General features: G+C 40.3%; 1 pseudogene; it reads right to left on the reverse strand.

The window, feature by feature from the left end:
* Positions 1-5,783: 5,783 nt before the first annotated feature.
* LOC113028364 (zinc finger protein 135-like) lies at positions 5,784-21,165 on the reverse strand (annotated as a pseudogene).
* Positions 21,166-21,273: the final 108 nt, after the last annotated feature.

Raw genomic sequence — 21,273 nt, forward strand, 5'->3', positions numbered from 1 at the left:
AAGCAGACAAAAAATTTTAAAGGGATCCTGATAAATATCAGAGCCAGCTCCACCCTTCGTGCTGTACATCATCTGCTTCGTGGTGCGCACGCAGTCACCCAGAATGCTTCGCTGCTCATACGTTATTTAACGCACATGTTAGCTCACACAGCTGTATTATATAACTGTGTGGTGCAATACTTTCTTCTGCAGAGCCCCATTTCTGTGGCCTGCAGCACTTGTTTATGAGTGTGTGGCGAACGGGCAACAAACCCGATTACCTGCCTGTTGAGATGCTGGCAGGGAGCCTGGCCCGTCTTTCTTCAATAAATCATCACTGTAACGGTGATTTCTGATCAAAGCCTGGAACAAATTTCTCTCAAACAGCTGAGTCTCACAGACTTCCACTTTCACTTGGATTACAGCCGCAGATGAGCTGCCTTTAATAATTGTCTCTGGTGTGAGGTTTTTAGGGGTAGTTCACCACATAGAAACAGGTCTGTCACGACTTTCCAATGAGCCAAAGAATAGTAGTTTATTGCAGTTTCAAGTTCAGAAAGTTAAATATTACAGACCTTTAAACAGCTTTTAAATGGACAACAGAAGACACTTAGAGATGCAGCTGATGCAGGCACACTTCTCATGTTCCATGCAAGGCTATATTCACAGATATTCTATTAGCTAAATGCTAACATGCGCATGTTTAATGAGTTTACAGTTAAGTCACAGATCCAACGAGCTAAGTGCATTTTTTCCATAAACTTCTTTGTAACCCAGAGTTTTCTTGCAGCTTGAGAATTTACCCTCTGGTGACCATGAAAAAGAAAGCAGTTTGTCAGCACTTCCCCATAGGCTTCACGTTTTCAGACCATCTTTTATTTACAGTCTATAGGGAAGGCTAACAAAGAGCAGAAGGGAAACTATCAGGACTGAAAAGGATTAGAAACTAAATCACTAAGAAAAGAAACCAAAAACCATCACACTGTGCAGATTTGGGGATATTATGCTCAACTCAACTATGTAAGGAGGTTGTTGGATATGTGAGCAACTTTCCTTTTTAGGAGGAATTCTTAAATGTGAAACACAAAAAAGTGTTTTACATCTCTAGTGAATATACTTTCATATGACCTTCATGAAGATGTAGAGGTAATATTTCATTTTATTTTGTGTTCTCACATCCACCTAATATGCCAACCTGGCACTGGTCTAGTGCTTGTGCGTTTTGAATCCAAACTGCACGACATCCTGGAGCAAGATTTAAGGCATTAATGTTGGGAGAGTGTAGTTCTGAGAGTATATAAAGAAATATGGATATAAAAGTAGTCTGACAAATTTAATCAAGGTTCTCTGGTGTCATCTGACTTCGTGCCAGACACTGAGAGACTCTGAGGTCCTGGCAGAAGCTTTGATTTTAGTCCTGCTATTTATTTGACAGCTAACCTTGAGAGACTAAGCCAAAGATCTTTAATTGAAATGATAAGTAATGATATATCTCCACTCAAAAACATTTTTAAAAAAGCAATTAATGAGTGCATGTACTTGCTTAGAGTTGTTAATTAAAGCAGTGTTTCCGTGATGCTGCAGTGAATGGAGCAATGAAAAAAACGCTAAAACTAAAATTTGTATCTTGTACTCTTTTTTTTTGTTTCCCCTGCAGAAATAAAACTGATGAACTCTAGATTCACAACACTATGAATAACCTTAAGGCTCTGTGCCAACGCTGGCTTCTGTTTAATTTCCACCAAAGGGTGTCTGTCCTCCAGTTCAACCCCATCAACAGGCCTAACATGGGGTCTTGTTCCAGTACATCTGGAGAGATGTCTGCCACAGCAGCAGCCAAGGCTTTAATGGCTCCGCCGAGGAGAGAAAGACGGGTGCAAGGCCACCGGTGGCTGCATCCTTCCCGTATATATGAGATTGAAAGAGGGGGAGGGTCTGTAGCAGGAAACCTTGAATCTGGTGAGTAACACAGGACATGCTGGAGATGGTAAATAGGACCTTGTGCCTGGTCTGCAGAGTCAGTTACTGGTATCGATTTCCAATATGTCAGTGTTGTTCTCATTTTTTTTCCCCCAATCACAGTGTTAATTTGTTAGAGCGGTAAACAAGATGTGTCCCGTTTCTTTAGAACTGCAGAATGGTCCTGTTTTATTTATGCTGTGTATTTATAACCTTTAGGCAAACAGTGAAAACAACTTGTTTCTCCAGGCCTTGATGTGTAAATGATGGTGTGAAACTGGGGAGGGAGCGGAGTGATGAAACAACCAGTGGAAGTGCAGCAATACCCTGCTTCATGCGCCGCAGCAGCTTCACTGGTCGCCTTCACGTCATCTGCTGCATCATTTGTGCTGTTTGCACAGCTTGTTCCACAACATAAATCACATGCCGATGCTAACCTGCAGTCTCTAGAAAACAGTCTCTGAATGCACATGATTTAAGTTAAGCTTGAGTACGCTTGAGACGATGAGTACTCTGAGATCAGCACATTATTAAGAGAGGGACTCGAAATATCCAGCAGGAGTAATCTTACTGTGACTAATCATCCAACCAGGTAATTGAGGTTAAACTAAATCAGAGTGTGAAATAACAGCAACAATGCCAAAAAAATGAGAAACAAATTGCTGCATGTTAGAGTGCGATTCAAAATTAAGCTCTGGACGTCCTTACCGGCGTTTTTGTTGGGTGACTGATCAGCATTTTTAAAGTTTCAAGGACAGGGGAGGAAGAAATGTTCCACCAGTTTAAGCCAAATGATGAAAATGGAAAAGTATTTGGAGAAAAGTCTAAAAGTTGTTTTTCTAAACTTAGTTTAATCCTCTGCAGCCATCAGCCTTAATCCTAACCTTAACCCTAGGCACTCAGAATATTTGTGTTTTTTAACTGAAATTGTTCTCCTGAGTCATGGCAATAAAGGAACAAGGAATTATTCATGTTTTGTATTAAAAAAGGTTATTTTGGCTTTCTCCAAAATATAAAGTTAGCGATGGGATTTCCGTCTATGATGACTGAGAGTTACAATAAGCTGAAAAAGGAAGCAAAAAGCAAAAGAAATTATTCACAAACCTGCTTCAGGGGGCTTTCTGATCTACACTTACATGCACTTCATTAGGTACACCTGTTTAACCATCCATTCATGCAAACATCTAATCAGCCAATTATGGCTGAAACTCAGTAAATTTGGGCACATAGATGTGGTCAAGGTGACCGGCTGAAGCTCAAACTGAACATCAGAATGGAGAAAAAAAGTGACTTAACCTCAGCATGGAGGTTGATGCCAGGATGGCCGGTCTGAGTATTATGGCAGGAGATAATAATAAAGTTTTACTGATGCAAAAATCTGTATTCAGCTTGCAAGAGTTCACATTTGTGGTTTAAAACTTTGGACTCTTCAACAGCTACTCAGTAACTCAGCTACTAGTAATCTTTTCTATATTAGACAAGAGACTAACTGACTGGCCACACACTGATCGGGAATTAGGCCCATTTTGTTTTTCACTAGCAGGTTAAATTAATAAAAGATTCAAAAAGGCTATTTTAGGAAGTCTTGGTGGCCACAGGCCATTATGTTCACAGCTATGATTCAGATCTCTTCAGATATGTTATAACAGATTTTTGAGTTCTGATTTGGAGCTTTGTTACAGCTATTTGGCAACAAAAACTTAGCCCAGACAAAAACAATAAAGAACACTTGATTACTTATTTCCTCATGGCCGCTCACAAATATCCAATGAATTGATCACATGGTTGTGACTCAGTATACTCAGGTATGTAAACATGTTCAAGATGACCTGCTGACGTTCTCTTCTCTGAGCTCTCTGGGTGAAAATGCTTTCTTGATGTCTGAAGTCAGAGGAGATCAGGCTGATAGAAAGGCAACGCCAGGGCATGCAGAAGAGCATTTCTGAATACACAACATATCAAAGCCTTGAAGGGCTGAAGCGGCAGAAGAGCACACCAGGTCACTCCTGTCAGATAAGAACAGGAAACTGAGGCTACAGTTCACACACACTCATCAATGTTACCCAGTTTAATGAATCTTGATTTTTGCTGCAGCATTTGGATGAACGGGTGAGAACTTGGAAAGCATGAAACCACCGATTCATCCTGCCTTGGCAAGTGTAGGGGATATGTTCTTGACACACTTTGGGCCCTTTAGTACCAGCTGAGCATCGTTTAAACACCACAGCTGGGTTCTTGAGCTTCGCAGTTAGTTCACTGTACTCACATGGCCTCCATCTTCGACATGGAGCCGACAAATCTGCAGCAACGGTGTGTTAAGGAACGTTTCCAGCAACTTTTCGAATCTGTGGCACAAGGAATTAAAACATTCTGAAGGTAAAAAGGCATCCAACCTGGTACCAGCACCCTGTACCTTTGAACTGTCCAGTGAGTGCATATTATGTGACAGCTTCATTCCTCTGATCCTACAGATAACATGAAAAGATTCAAATGTTAGAAAAGCAGAACAAAGAATATAAATAATATATAAATAAGGCCTGAAGCAAAAGGGAGCATAGAAATACATCCAGGACCCCAGAATGGATACGAGAAACGAATAAAAGCAGGAAGCGAACTGGAAAGAGACGAAGAAATAAAGAAGAATTTGTAAGTAATAGTGCGACATTCTGGAAGATGAGCTTATTTCCTTTCTTGTGAAGATAAACACTGCTGCAGCCAGAAGTCATTTGCAGGAAAGCTCAGTTTTTAAAACTCCCTGTGAAGCTATGAAGCGTTGTTTTCACACACTAATAAGATATGTTTTCATTACTGAGCTTCAGAGGTTGGCTCACAATATTTATTCCTTCTATTTAATTAATCTTATTAAACACATCGTCATCTTTATAATATAATCGCATTACTCAGAGCATCAGCTTGTTCGACTGTTTCAAGTCTGAGATGATTACAGGGCGCACGCAGTTTGGAGTGCAACGGCTTTTTATAAAGTTGATATTTGTGTAAAATCTTTTATTGAAAGTTGTAATTGGCAGCTTGTAAAAACCACATTTCCCTTCTGACAAGAAAACAGAATTGAAGAAAAACAATAAAGAACTGAAGTAAAAACAGAAGATAATAAGGGAAGGAAACCAGACTGGAGAAATAGAAAGAAGGAAAAATAAAGAAATGATTGAATGAAAATGCTGAAAGAAAATTAAAGTAATATTGTAATATTTTGGAAAATGTCCTTATTTACGGTGCACGGCAGAGAAATACAGGAACCATCTGCTTTTACAATCCCTCTCTGAAACTGTGACGCGTCCTCTTTGCACTTTGGTTTCTGCACAGAATAAACAGAAAGGAAAACGTGTTAATCACGGAGCGTTAGAGGATTTTCAGCCACGGACGAAGAAAGTTGATGCTTCACTCACGGAGCACGACATCAATAACACAGGTGTGTGTCTCTCTCTCTATTTGGCAGCCATGCATTAACAGTGGCTTGTGTAATAATTTGAGAAGCTGCTAATATGTGAGTCATGAAGATGATTTCTGATGTCACGTCATGTTAGGACAGAGCGTGCGAGAGAGCAGGAGGACAGAACAGATACTGAAGGAGTGCGAGGATGCTCGTTACCAAATCAGTGTCTAAGAAACTAACAGGTTTGGACTGAGAAAAATTAATCTTGGAAGGCAAAGACAAAGAACCAGTTATGAATCATTTTGTGTGCAAACATTAGAATCTGTTTTTAAACACGCTGTAAATGCACACTGCTGCATTTCTTATCAAATGCTTTGCACAACAGGAGCTTAGCTTCATCTCGGTTTTCTCAACAAGTTCAACAATCGAGAAAATGAAACCAACACTGGACTTGGTGGGAAAAGGGTTTATTTTGATTTACACACTTTAATGTAACACTGTCATTCTTTCAAATTTATAATAAACAAGCTATTGTCTTGACTTGATTAATAACTAAAGATGCATGAACAACACAAGTATACAACAGCAAACAGAGTGCCAGCCTTGCATCTCTTTTTTTGTCACACTGTTGCCATCTGCTGGACAAACCAAAGTGGTGATCAAGTCAAAACTCAAAGCTTGAGGCTGAAAATGTGGAAAAAACGTAAAGTGCAAGGCTACTAATGACGCTACATGTTGGTTCAAACTCAAAATTAATTAAAAAATAAATCCTTCATTATCTCTTTTTTTTTTTAAGTGTAAATTTTCCCCTAAAAATAATTTCAAATACTAATTAGGTAACTTTCACCTAAATTCAATTAAGGAATCCAATAAATACAAACATTAAATTAATATTTTTCAATTCATCATCTTCAGCCAAAATGTTACATTTAGTTTTGATCATCATTTAGGAAATTATTGAAATTTTCAGGATTATAGATCCATGAATGTTCTCCCAAATTCATAACACACAAAATGCTTCAGTCAATTATCTCAAACAAAATCGGCACAGAGGGAAACATTTTTCTCCAATGATCATTAGGTTAATCAAAATAATAAAAAAAAGATTAATAATTATAAATAATGATGAATAAATGAAAAATAACGGCTGGATTAGGAGATACAAGTGCTGAATCAGTGCAGCTGTGACAGCTGGAGACATGATTAGGAGACAAACGTACAAAACAGAATTAATTTTGTGGTCAAACTTTGTTGACTGCCTTAAGCTTTCCAGCTGGTGGAGCGCTGCACCTTGTAAACCATCCGCTTGATGAGTCTGACTTCAGTCGGCATTTCTCGCTCCAAATGCTCAGAGAAAGCAAACAAAATCGGAGGCACCTCAGAGTTAATAATCCAAATTCTCCCAGCGTAGACAGCGTTTGTTTGGCTGCTCACAGTAACAGTTCGTGCTGAATGTCCCTGACAGGCAGAGACAAATGCCATCATATGGCAGGAAGAGACAAACCATCCACAACAACAGAATACTTATTAATGCTCCACACTGAAGTCTTACATCAGCTCAAAAGAGAGTCTTCTGCGGGCTCCGGGACACTGTGAGCCACAGGTTTTTTTAAAGTTTTATTTAAAGTCGTGTTTCATGAAGCAGGGGCCAAGAATGGCCAGTAAATAGTTTTGGGACACCTACAAAACAAACAAACAAACAAACAAACAAACAAAAAGCACTGCAGGACGATAAAGAGACCAGAGCCTCATCCAACGCAGGAGATGACTGAATCCATAAATGATGTCATTACAGCCGATCACTTTAACTGCTCTTGCCAATCCAGTGCAGGGTTGTGGGGCTGGAGCCCTAACAGCTCCCACAGAGGGGTACAGGGCCTGTCCAGACAACCAGACACACTCATTCACAGTTAAGGCAAATTTAGAGTTACCCATTTATCTAACAAGCATGTCCTCTGACTGTGGCACAAAGCTGGGGTACCCTGAGGAAGTCCAAGGGCATCCACACAGGGTGCCCCAGAGGGGAAGTAGGTTCAAATCTTTCTGTGGGGCAGCACTGTGGTAACTGCTGCGCCACCGTGCTGCCACAATTCTTAACTTGTAACATAAAATGTCAAGAATGTCAAGATTAATCACAAAAACAAAAAGATAGTCTCGAAACTGTAGACCCAGATGAAGAGAGCAATAACTCTCAGAGCCTCTGCTGTGGCTTTCAGCGACACTTTGACCCTTTCAGACCAAACTCCGTGACTGTGACCACGTTTCTACCCCAAGTGAAATCTCATGTGTCGATTTAAACTTCCCTGCTGAGTAAATCCTTGATCACAAATGGCGCAACCAAACGGTTTCTCTCCTGTGTGAACCGTGATGTGAGACTCCAGGTGCGTTTTTCGGTTAAATTTCTTGCCACAAACATCGCAACCGTACGGTTTCTCCCCAGTGTGAACGATCATGTGCGTCCTAAGGTGGGATTTGCGGTTAAATCTTTTGCCACACACGTCGCAGCCGAATGGCTTTTCTGCCGTGTGGACGGTCATGTGCGTCGTCAGATGAGTCTTCCGTTTAAATCTTTTACCGCAGTCGTCGCACCCAAACGGTTTTTCTCCTGTGTGGGCTATCATGTGTATCTTTAGATTATTCTGATGCCTTGCTCTTTTGCCACAAATATCGCACACAAACGGTTTCTCCCCTGAATGGATTGTCACATGAGTCTTCAGATTCTGGTGATGCGTAAACCTTTTTCCACAAATGTCACAGCCAAATAACTTTTCTCCCGTGTGGACCCTCATGTGTGATTTAAGATTGTACAGGTACTTAACTCTTTTGCCACAGAACCCACAGCCAAACGGTTTCTCTCCCGTGTAAATTTTGATGTGCGAGTCTATGCTTTGCTTCCGTTTAAAACATTTCATGTTATCCAAACAGCCTGAAGAACCATTTTCTGAATTACGTCTGATGTGCCTCTTAAGAGACTGCTTGTAGACAAAATGTTTACCGCACGCAGAGCAGCTAAAGTTTTTTTTCGGAGTGTTATGTCCCACCTCACTAGGAACGCCCGACTCGAGCTTTCCATTTTCACTGTCTTCAGTTTCAGGTCCAGAATCTGACAACGGGCCCTGCCAATCCTCATCACTGACCTCCGTCTCTGAAGAGTCAGAAGCCCCTTTAACAATATTTGTTTGTAAATGAGTACTGGGATCAGGTTTCCTGGCTAGTTCTAGTGATCTACCGTCCTCTCCGTAAGTTTCTATCTTAATCCATTTAGTCAAGCTGCTGCTTGGAGGCTCAGCCGCCGTGCAGTCTTTAGTTTGGCTTTTATGAAGCTGTGAAAAATGAGGTTTCTCTTCATCATCTTCACTCTTTACTAGAATATTGAATGGAAACCCGGTGATTTCAGTCTCCTCGAACCCATTAAGATGCTCTCCCTCCTGACTGGCCAGCAGTTCCTCCTGCTCCGTCTTTATGTAGAGGTGTTCCGAGTAATGCTGGTCCCATGGAGCTTCTTCTTTGATCACCACAAGTTGCTGAATATCTGCAGGCAACAATGAAACACGTTTACATCGATAACCGATTTGAAATACACCGACACTCATCCTCAGCAGTTTGAAATCCTTGTAGTGCGTTTTAACTCACACCACGTATTCACTGAGTTTTAGGCTACGTCCACACGCACAAGGGTATTTTTGAAAATGGAGATTTTCCGTTTTTTTGTTGTTGTTTTTTAAAAAATCCCATCCACACGTAAACGCAAAATTAAAGGAAAACACTACTAGGAACATGTAAAAGCAACAGGTGGCGATATATTCCTAACTGTGTAGAAATGTTGGCCAATCAGAAGTCTAGAAGCCTCGGTGGGAAAAAGTAAACAAAGCTGGGGCATAGAAGCAGAACTGAGTGGTATGTGTGGAGGGACAGTAACTGTGTGTATGTCAGCATTTAAACACTGCAGAGAGTACAATTAACAGTAACAGTATTTTTTCTAAGTCCGCCATTGTAGAAATTCATTTCACCGAAACAATAACGTGGCGCACAGTGTGATGTCAAAAAAGGCGCACACCTTTGACGCTGCATTTTCTCCGTTTTCCTCGTCCACACGTAAACGCAAAAACGAAGTTTTCAAAAATATCCACCCTAGCAGGCGTTTTTAAAAATCTCCGTTTTCAGTTACCGAAAACACCGTTTACGTGAGGACGAAAGGTGCAAACGCACAGAAAAATCTGCGTTTTAAAAACACCCGTGTACGTAGCCTTAATCAGTCTCTCCGGGCAGCCAGATCCTGCAATTCCTCTACACACACTGTACGGGTCCAATAACCAGCCATTACTTCCAGCTCACGATAAGCCGACAGTTTATGTATTCAGACTGCATCCATCAACTGTTCCAAGTGAGCTAGTGGTGCCCAGAGTGTGAGCCAGACAAACTGGTCCAATTATACTGCACAGCAAAGTATGATGTTAGGAATAGAGTATATCAAGATTTACCAGTCACCAGTTATTCAACTAAAAATACACATCACATTTACAAGTATACACATTTCTATGGGTGAGGATCATATAATACTGTTTTAGTAATTATAAACATTACTGTAATGTAATGATCATTGTCTATCTTATATTAAAAACCATGAGTTAATATCTTGCTAGAACAATAGTAGCAGCTGGGGTTTTTTGCAAATTATACCTTTACTTGCACGTGTAAAGATGGCGTTTCATGGTCCCTGGCACTGTCGTTTTTAAACATGCACATTCAATTAGGGAACAAAAACATTCAACGATGACAAGGTCATTCAGAATATTTAGGTAGTCAGGTGACCTTAGTGTTTGAACACATTGTTTCTGAACTAACCCACTAAAGCAAGCTTAGACCTTAACACTGCCCAGCTGGTTGCATATAGTAGAAGGGCCGATGACAGGTGCATCAACTAATCAGCCTCTCTTCACCACCAGATGCAGCCATCACTCAGGATCAGGTAAATCTGGACTTAGACCACATGACCTTTTTCAATCAGTATGCTCTCTACCAAACTGAAGCCCTTTTTAATGGTTTTCTTAAAGCTCAGCAGCTGTTTAGTCCCCATCCCTTGAATACTCTTTCCATTGTGCATGTGGAAATGCTATTTAACTATTAAAACACAGCCGAGAGTTCCACTGTTGATTTTTTTTTTTTTCCTCAATCTGACTTCAAACGCTTCAGTCATCTCCTGTCACGATCATTCAAGATTTTTTGGAGAAGATTGTTCACCACTATATCCTTCCAGGTTTTAAAAGAAATGCATCAGAGAGATCCTGTGCCACTTTCAGTAATTTCAGTCATTTTCTCTGCTTAATTCAGGGCAATCTGAAGCTGAGTAACATCTGTTCCACAAACATAGATCAACATCTTCTGACATGGTGGTTTAAACAATGAGAAGCTCCAGTTTGCTCCACACGGCTAGTCTGCCAAGACTTATTTTTCTACAACAAAGTCTGAACTACAAGCTAACTTTGTACCAGGTTACATAAAAATTACTGCAAACCTAACCTCCACAGAAGGTTACGGTCAAGATATGGGACATACAAAACCACCACCAACTGGAAAACAGTGCTGTTTCTCAGATGAACAGATGATCTCAGATGGACCTGTCTAAAGATTGTAAAACCAACTTAAGCTTTGTTTTTCCCTGATGACCAAAGAAATATAGTTTCTTATTTTTCTTTAAACTTTAAATCTAATTAATTCTTCTATAAGACTCAATATGGTGATCTAACCCTAACATAGAACTTTTATTTCTTGAAATTTTAAAAACTTAATTTCAAAAAGGTTTGAATGTTATGTAAAATGCAAATAAGAAACATAATTCAACCATATTTCTTTTTTGTAACCCAGTGGGAGCAGGTTAGTAACATGATTGGTTATAAAAAGAACATCTTAGAGAAGCAGAGTTTTTCAGAAGTAAAGATGGGCAGAGGTTTACTAAGCTGCAAACTTTGGAACTTTTTTTTTTTAGAAGAATGTAAAATTTTGGAGAATTTGAACATCTCTGTGCACAACGGAGAGTCTGAAAATCTATATTGGGTGCTCGTAATCTTCATGCCCTCAGGCGGCACTGAATTAAAAGGAAATTTTGTCATGGAAGTCAGTGCATGAGCTCAGGAACACTTCAAGAAATCACTGTCTGAACACAGCTCACGGTGCCATCCGCACATGCAGGTCAAAGCTCCATCATGTAAAGAAGGAGGCACATGTGAACAGGACCCAGAAAGGCCAAAGTCTTCTCTTTAAACTGGACGGAAGCAAAGTGGAAAACTGTTCTGTGGTCAGATGGACCGAAACTTGAGATTCCTTTATGAAAGCACGGACTCTGCAGCCTAAAGAGGAGAGTCTTCAGCAAGTCCGGACTCGACTGAGATACTAATGAGTCTAATAACTTGCACGGTCAGCATTTTTGCCAGCTTTCCTCTCAGCTGTTGAATGTATACAATTTTTTTTCCAGAACTGGTGACCACGCAAAGCATGCACAGATTAATAACTGTGCTTTTCCCATCACACTTACACACTGTGATCTGTGTTGCATCTAACCTCTTCCTACTTTTTCCCTAATACTACAGTTTGCTCTTCATTGTGAAATACTCTGCTTTGCTGCAGACACACACGGACTTTGACTAAACCATTGCAACAGCCATTCCACTGCAGATTTTCTTTTGTCCTACCACATGACCCAGTTTCAGCCAAGCTTTAAGCCATCACACAAATGGGCTCATATTTGACTTATGGCCTCCTACGACTTATGGTTCGTATTTGACACATTGCTTCAGAATAAAAGGCGTTAAACAGACTGAATATAACTTTAAAGATCTTACAAACCCACAGCACACTAACGTGTACTCACTATGAACAGTGCTTTTTAATGCTACACACAGTGTGTGTGAGGTGTATTACGTGTTCAACCTCTTCTTCCATTTTCTAATGTTAGTTTGCTCTTTGTGAAATGCGCTGCTCTGCTGTAGACATGTCTGCGTTTGCGTTTTGTCATGCACGGCACACAAAGGCTCCATTATGTGAACATGTTCGTGGCTGGTTTGCCAAACCCTGTGTTGGTTTAACAACCCGATAAAAGCCTGTGCTCGTAGAAGCATGTATGGCAGCGCTAACTTTAAGTAATCATGTTCTGTATGACTTTATCAGGCTCACACTGTTGTGGAGGAATTCTCGCCCACTCCTCTTTACTGTGTTGCTTCAGATCATTGAGGTTTGCAGGAATTCATTTATGCACAGCTCTCTTAAGGTCCCACTACATCATTTCAATCAAGCTGAAGCCTGGACTTCAACTAGGCCATTGCAACACCTTTCTGCCCCCTTTTCCAGCCAGTCTGTTGCAGATTTGCTTCTGTGCTTGGAATCACTGTCCTGTTATATAACCCAGTTCAGGCCAAACTTCAGCTGTTAGACAGGTGACCTCACGTTTGACTCCTGGATGCTACGTCGCAACTGCTGTGGAGGCAGTTTTTCCACATAGTGCTTCTACATGTAGGCTAAGTTTCTGAAACTGTGGACTACGTCACGTGTTGCTGTTCACGTCAGACATAGACTGAACACCTGCTAAGGAGCACACGGGTTTTTATTATGCCCTGATATGTTTAAGCTGTGAATACAGTCAGGCGTATTATAAAACAAGTTCTGCATAACCTGGATTTCTGTATGTTAGCCGGCTTGAGAAGACTTATAGTCATGTCAGTCAGAGATGCAAGAGGAACACGTGGTAGGTATATAGAAAGAATATCAAAATATTAACAGAAATAAGTAGATGTGGCAATCACCAGCAGACACTACACAATGCTGTATTTTCACAATAAAACAACATTTGAATTTTTTATATTTTGCGATATGCTGAGTACTGCAACAACATATTTCAATTCATCGCCTTTTTTAACTGCAAATGATGTCGCCAAAGTTAAACTTCGTCAATATCAGTTTTATCTAATAAGACAAAGTTTATCTCGCTTCAATTATTAGTCTGCAGCTAAATGGAGTCAGGTTGGCAATTATATGCAATTGCATGTAATAAATTGTCAAGAATCACACGTCTGTGGACTCAAGTCCAAGTCAGACTGCAACTGTTTGCAGAAAGGTTTCCTCCAATCAGACTACCCGTGACCTTGGAACCAAAAGTGGTCATGAGTGCAACAACTTCAAGCTCTGGGCAACCAGAATATGCAGAATGTGAAAAATACAAAACACAATCACTATTTTTGTAGATGTAAGGAGGTTGCTGTCTCATTTGTACTCATGTGACTGAACGATTAGCTTACCCTGAAGTACGAGGTAGATCTGTCAAGTTAAGGGTCCAGTGTTGGATGGTTTTTCAGTTGAGCCAATTTAATGCATGTTTAACAAGTATTTTAATTAATTTCATAAAATATTGATATTTGGGGTCCCTGTAACGATGCATCGACACCACACACCTGTGTATAGGCCACCCTAGCACTGCAAATAAGTCAACAGAGCAAAACATGGCAAAAAACGTATTTCTCATGCAACAGCTGCACATCACAGAAGTGATACTTTGAGCCTGTTGCTCATTTAAATGTATTATATTCAGGTTTGACACTGTTATCACTTTCTCTTGTTGTGAGAACCAACTATAATTATTTGGCTTATTTAATGTTCTTGGTAATAAACACCCCACACTACAGACTCTTTATGCATGCACAGAAGCAATGCATGAAAAACTGGGCACATCCTTACTGCTTAGTAGGCTGCAGCCAGGAGTCAAATGTGAGGCCATCTGTCTGACAGCTAAAGCTTGGTGTAAACTGGGTCATGCAACAGGACAACGATGCCAAGCACAGCAGAAAATCTGCAACAGACAGGCTGAAAAAGGGAAGAATGGACATGTTGCAATGGCCGATCAAAGTCCAGACTTCAGACTGACTGAAATGCTGCGGCGGGACCTTAAGAGAGAGCTGTGCATACATGAATGCCGCAAACCTCAATGAGCTGAAGCAATGCCCTGAAGGAGAGTGGGCCAAAAATTCCTCCGAAGTCACACAACAGCGACTTCAAGTTATTTCTGCTAAAGGTGGTTTTGCAGCGGCTGAATCATGGAGTGCATTTAGTTGTCCACAAACTGTTTCTTCATTTGGGTTCAGATTTTTGTTCAATAAATAAACGACACGGTGTAATATCGGTTGCTATCCATCTCAGGCTGTTTTTAAATCATTTTAAAGACCCGTTAAGGACCTGATTGTGTCTTCATATCAAACATCTTAGATTAAAACCAAATTTATCCAGCCCTACGGCGAGCTAGCAGCTAGTTAGCGGTTTTCTCCAAATAAAATCTGAGATTATTCTCACCATCGGCTCGGTTAATATCAGCATCCTGCAGCTGATGGAGTCCGAGCGGTTTGATCTCTGGTTTTTCTTCAAACGGCAGGCTGTCAGCGGCGTACTGCTGCAGATAATCCACTTCGTCCATGCTGTCAGCGGCTATCCTCTTCTTTAAAACAAACTGTGGGCTCCTTTCAGACGAACCAGGCCTGCGCGGAATCGACTTCCGAACACAGACGCGATGTTTGCATGTCTGTCCGGACCTGATGCATGAATGTGTCACAGACACGGACTCCAACAGGGCGTCCACTCTCCTTGACTTCTTTTTGGGGGGAAGATTTGTTGACGTGTCTCCTGCGTTTTCTGAGCAGGCATCCGCTCGGGCACCTTTATCCCAGGTCACCGCAGCGACCACGAGATTTAAAAAAAATCACAGCTGTGGGGAAACCTGCAGATTTATGAATCCTGTCACAGCGTGGGACTTCACTGAGAAAATTAAAATTCATTGTACCTGACAGGAGTACTTTGTAACCAACCTCGTGATATTTCCTTTAAAGTTTTGTATCCACAAATTAGATACAAAACTTTTCTAACTCTAAAAAGAATTTTATGGCTTCTAAAAAAAGAAATAAATAGAACCATAGGTCAAAAGTGTTTTTCGCAGGAAAGAAGTCTGTTTAAAAATGTCTTCTGGCATTTAACATTTATTTATGTTAACATTTATTTTTCTAGATATATAAATTAGCTTATCGTTAGCTTATCTTTTGCACTTTTAATTTCTGTATGTTAATTTCATTACAACAAAATTCTGTCTTAAATGAAAGGGTTAGGTTTCATATTGAATCTTAGATAAATCCAGTTGTGGCTTTGAGCCTCCCTTGGAAAGTTGATCATTTGGTTTCTTAAGAGTAATTAATTTGAAATAAACATCATGATATTTATTTATTTATTTATTTATTTATTTATTTATTTATTTATTATTTTTTGGTTGGTTGGTTGATTTATTTTTAAATCCTTTATTTAAACAGACAATCACATTGAGCTCAGTGTCTCATTTTCAAGAGCTACGAATACTGTATACAACACAGGCAGACACATAATACACTGTCCTAAAAACTTAAAAGAGCACTTTTTAATCGGAGTATAGAATTAGTTAATCAGTTAAACATCTGGGATATAGAGGGGCAATGATGAGACAACCCCCCAAACAGTTATGGTGTTACAGGTGGAGGCCACTCTCATTTTTTCTGACTATTTTTTTCAATAGTTTTGCATTTGGCTAGGATCAGTGTCACTACTGGTAGCTTGAGGCGATATTTGGACCCTAGAGAGGTTGCACAGCTAGTCCAAATCCTCCAGGATGGCACATGAATATGTAGCAGTGCTAGAAGGTTTGCTGTGTCTCCCAGCGTGGAGGAGACTCCAGGAGACAGATCGTCACTCTAGGAGAACTGGACAGGGAAGTAGGGGGTCCTTAAACCAGTATCTGCTGACTGATTAGATTAATTTAGATGTACTGATGGGGAAGGCAGATGATGGTTCTAGAGGGCAGAAGGGGTGGAGTGTGGGAGGACAAGTGAGTATTCCAGTATGAGTACTGGACTGGAGAACTAGGAACCACTTACCAACAAGTAATAAGGTTTGGAAACCTGAGAGGCAAAGAGTGAATGTTTCAGCTGGGCTTTTATTCCAGAGGGGTGATGAGAAAATGGGAAGCAGATGTGCAGGCTGGACCAGAAAGTAGGGCAGCTCCACCCATGGGTGGTACAGTGAGCCAAGGCACTGCCCCTACTCCACCTGAGAGCAAGACAGAGAGAGAGGGGGGAAAGAGGAACAAGGGAGAACAAAGGAGAACAGGCTGCTGAAACCAGGACATGTTTTTTCTCTCAGGTCCTGTGTCCAAATGTTTTTGGCTAAATATGAAAAACTGGATATTGCCAGAGACCATAAAAGACTTAAAGAACACCTAATATGGTGACGATCTGTAGTCTCTGTGTGGGTATAGTGTTTGTTTGCTCTGCTGATGCATTTTTAATGGAATCATCTACAACACTGTCTAAACATTTTTTTCAGAAGTTCTCTGCTGTGGTGATAACATGTTTTATTTCTTATCCAATATATTTAACTTTTTACACCAATGGACACTGTTTACATGATTCCTAAACCTAAAATGTAAATATATGTGTTCTCACCTGTGCCTCAGGTGGAGGTATTTGGCTCAGCTCACTTTGAAAAACAAAGTGAGAAGATATTCATACTGTCAGTGATGTGCAGTTGGGCATGGGTTGCACTCACACAAGGTATGTCCACAGAAAAGAGGTTATCAACTAAACTGTTCAGTAAGACCCATTAGATTTAGATCTAAAATAATACTGCAACAAGTAATTCCACATCATTATTAAACCTGTATATGGGCCACCTTTACAGGTCACACAACAAATTGACACATAAACAACCTATTTTAAACCACACCATGAACCAGCAAGCATAAGTACAGCCATAGACCCACAATACACTTAGAGAAATGTAGCCACAGCTATAAAAGTGCTAAAATATGTCTTAAAGTTGAAATTCTACAAAGCAGGAGAGACATTTTCTGTAGAAGTGCAAATAACAGCACAAAAGCTGGGGTCACTTACTATGACCCCTCTATATGGCCTCTCCATAACTGAAAACACTGCAGCTGTTTATGGCCATTTCTTCACCTTTCTTCATGATGTAATAATTTATAAATCAGAAAAGGGGTTGAAAAAGAACCTGAGACGTTTCTGCAGGGAAAAGAAACATTCAACACAATGATTTTAAAAACATACAAATCAGAATCAAATGTGCAAAGAGGTAGAGTTGGCTCCAGATCTTTGAGTTTGACACCTGTAATATAGGTAGTCTCAGTTTGTGAATGACTGACAGCTCACAGCATAAAAAAATAACATCACAGAATAATCAGATATCATCTGAAGCAAAGCATCATAAATACCCACCATCCTGGGTAAGTTCTTTTTTTATTATAAACTTTAAAATACACACATAAAAAAGTTTACAAATACAATGAAATCACGTACTTCTTACTGATACAGTTGCTGATTTTACAAGCATGGAAGTGCAGATTATTATGTGTGAATACGCATGTGTCTCTTTAGATTCCCCTGTCTCGTAAATCTTTCGCCACAAACACCACAGGAGAACGGTTTCTCCCCTGTGTGAACACCCGTGTGTCTTTTAAGTGTATACTGATGTCTAAATCTCTTCCCACAAACGTCACACCCGAATGGCTTCTCTCCTGTGTGAACTCTCATGTGACTCTTCAGAACCCCCTGCTCGGTAAATTTTTCACCACAAATGTCACAACCAAAAGGCCTCTCTCCCGTGTGGACCCGCATGTGTCTCTTAAGATGCGTATTTCGACTGAATGTTTTACCACAGTCGTCACAGCAAAATGGTTTCTCTCCAGTGTGAACTCCGCTGTGCCGTTTAAGACTCCCCTGCTCTGTAAATCTTTCACCACAAACATCACAGCCAAATGGTTTTTCTCCCGAGTGGACTCTCATGTGTCTTTTAAGGTTATACTGAAGTCTAAATTTTTTTCCACAGGCATCACAACTGAAGGGCTTCTCTCCAGTGTGGACTCTGATGTGGATCTTAAAGTGTGTCTTCTGGCTAAACTTTTTACCACAAAATCCACAGTCAAATGGTTTTTCTCCCGTGTGGACGGTCATGTGTATATTAAAATGTGTCTTCCGACTAAATGTTTTCCCACAAATGCCACATCCAAAGGGCTTCTGTCCTGTGTGGATTCCTCTGTGCCTCTTCAAACTCCCCTGTTCTGTAAAATGTTTACCACAAATGCTACAACTAAATGGTTTCTCTCCCGTGTGAACTCTGGTGTGTGACTTGAGATTTGACTGATGGATAAATCTTTTTCCACAAACATCGCAAGCAAAGGGCTTTTCTCCAGTGTGAATTCTCATATGACTCTTAAGAACCCCCTGCTGTTTAAATCTTTTGCCACAAAAACTGCAATCAAATGGCTTCTCTCCCGTGTGGACCCTCAGGTGTCTCTTTAGATCCCCTTGTCGGGTGAATCTTTTACCACAAACGCCACAACAAAATGCCTTCTGTCCTGTATGATCTCTCCTGTGTCCCTTTAGATTTTCAGACTGGCTACATTTTCCATCACAAACTTCACTCCCGAGTGCACTGCTCTCCTTCCAGCTGTTATCACTGTCTTCAGTTTCAGGTGCATAATCTGACAAAGGTTCCTGCCAATCTTCATCGTCATTATTACTGACTTCTGTCTCAGAGGAGTCTGAAGTTTTTTCATCAGTTTTTGGTTGTAAATTACTTTTTAAGTCTGTGCCATTGGTTGATTCTGGTCCTCCACAGTCCTCTGCACCAGCTTCAGCTTTTATCTTTTCAGCTGAGCAGCTGCTCGGAGATTCTGCCTCTGTGCAGTTTCCAGTTTGGCTCTGATGAATATCTGAAGACTCAGGTTTCTCTTCATCATCTTCACTCTTCACAGGAACAGCAGTGAACAGGACACCTGTGATTTCAGCCTCCTCCTGCCCATTATGCGGTCCTCCCTCATGACTGGTCCAGATTTCTTCCTCTTCCTCCTTTATGTGGAGCAGCTCTCGATCCTGCTGGTCCAAACTGGGAGACCATTCAGGAGGAATTTCTTCTTTAACTACAAACAGCTGCTGGACTTCGGCAGAAGACACTGAAACAGACAAGTTCAACTGTCACCCCAAATTTTTATTTATTATTTTTAAAAAAAGTCTACATTTTTCTAATAATACCGTAGTCAGAAAAACATGATGTGAGCAAAACTGTAATGCTGCATGATTATTTATCAGAAAAAACTAAAATCAAATACAATTTTAAACAATTTTAATTAAAAAAATAAAAATAAAAAGTTATCAGAGGGCACAGATAAGGCAGGAGCATTGTTTGTTTGTAAAAGGTGTGCTACAGCTTTTTATGACTGCAGACTCGTCTGCAGGACAAGGACAAGGAGGACTTCAGGGAAATGTGACAGGAATGCTCATCCTTGGTGTCTGTAACCGAGTCTCCCTCGGCCATTCTTTTCTACTTGGATGGTTTCCCTTTCCTTCCCTCACTTTTTCTCTGCTGTGGTAGAAAAACATTAATAAATAAAGTGTAACCACAACAGCTCCAGATAATTCTTTGGTTTTATGTCTCACCAGCTGGTCTGTCAACCCTAGTCCACTATTTGACCTGGATTAGTGATTGACTCTCTTGAATTTAACTTTTTCTAAATGCCAACAAGACAAAGACCATGACTACAGCTCCTCCTGAATTATATCCTAAAATCTGTGGACTCTGTGGACTCTTTTAAAAAGCAGTTAAAACTTTTTCAACTTCTTATTGGTTTTTATGCAATCTTCACTTCATGTTGTCTTGACTTAATATATACATATTTGTTTGTTTGTTTGCTGTTTCAGCACTTTATTTTCTTATTTCTTTTACTTTATTTAGTTGTACATCACTTTGTAACCACTAAACCCACACGACACACACTGGACAGGTTATGGTTATCAGCTGACTGAGGAACATCTCTGGGGAGAGGAGTGGTCTGGAAATCTGTGCTGCTGATGTTGTGCCAAAAAATGATCATCTGTCAGAATCGATGCCTGTATTTAAACTGCTGTAAATTACTTGTTTGCTTATAATCTGAGACAAATTTGTCAAACATATACATATTTCTCATGATGACTAAAGCTGCAATAGGTATTTTGCAAAGTGACTTTTATATATTTTTTCTTTATCCAGCTAAAAAGTCTCATTGACATTAAAAATTCCATTTTTAAGTTGCAATTTTATATATAAAGACAGACAGACAGACAGACAGACAGACAGATATCCCTTCATGAATCTCGTTGACTGCAGTCAGTTTACTAATAGCAGCAAAGCACTGCACATAAAATCACACAGAAACAACTCTGTTGTGTGCCCACTCTAAAACAGTCCGGGTTGCACTAAACCTTCTCTTTAAATTCAATCTTTTTCGGACCGTCATTACAAAGTTATTCTAATTATATAATAAGAGAATCGATTCTTTGGACATACTATATAAGAAGACCATTTTTTATTATAAGTCGGGAGTTTTCCAGCCACTCTTACCCCATCCTAGAAACACTGAATCTAATTACTGCGACTTCTCTTACCAGGTTGGTTTAAAGCATCATCATCGTGCTGCTGCAGCTGCTGGCCTCCAGTCTGCAGACTGTCTGTGTTTCGCTGCTGAACACAATCCACTTCCTTCATGATGCCCGTGTTTGTTCTCTAAAATCAACTGTAGGCTCCTTAAAGATGAACCGGGCCTGCGCAGAATCGATCACCGATCAGCGCGAAGGTCATGCTGATCGAACCTCCGTCAGCCTTCACCCATCCATGTATTACAGGAACCCGCAGAGACCCGAACAGGACAGCAGTTGCCATCGGTGATTTTACGAAAGATTTGTTTACGTCTGCTCTGTTCTGAGCAGGCATCTACACGGACGCCCTTCTTCTGCTTCTTTGGCAGTTTAAAGGCACCGGACATCAGTTTATATCGCTTTACTGCCTCTTACTGTCCTTCTCTAAATCTAAGTGTCCAAAATTACATTTCTAAAATA

The sequence above is a fragment of the Astatotilapia calliptera genome, chromosome 8 (genome assembly GCF_900246225.1).
Source record: "Astatotilapia calliptera chromosome 8, fAstCal1.2, whole genome shotgun sequence".
Classification (NCBI taxonomy): domain Eukaryota; kingdom Metazoa; phylum Chordata; class Actinopteri; order Cichliformes; family Cichlidae; genus Astatotilapia; species Astatotilapia calliptera.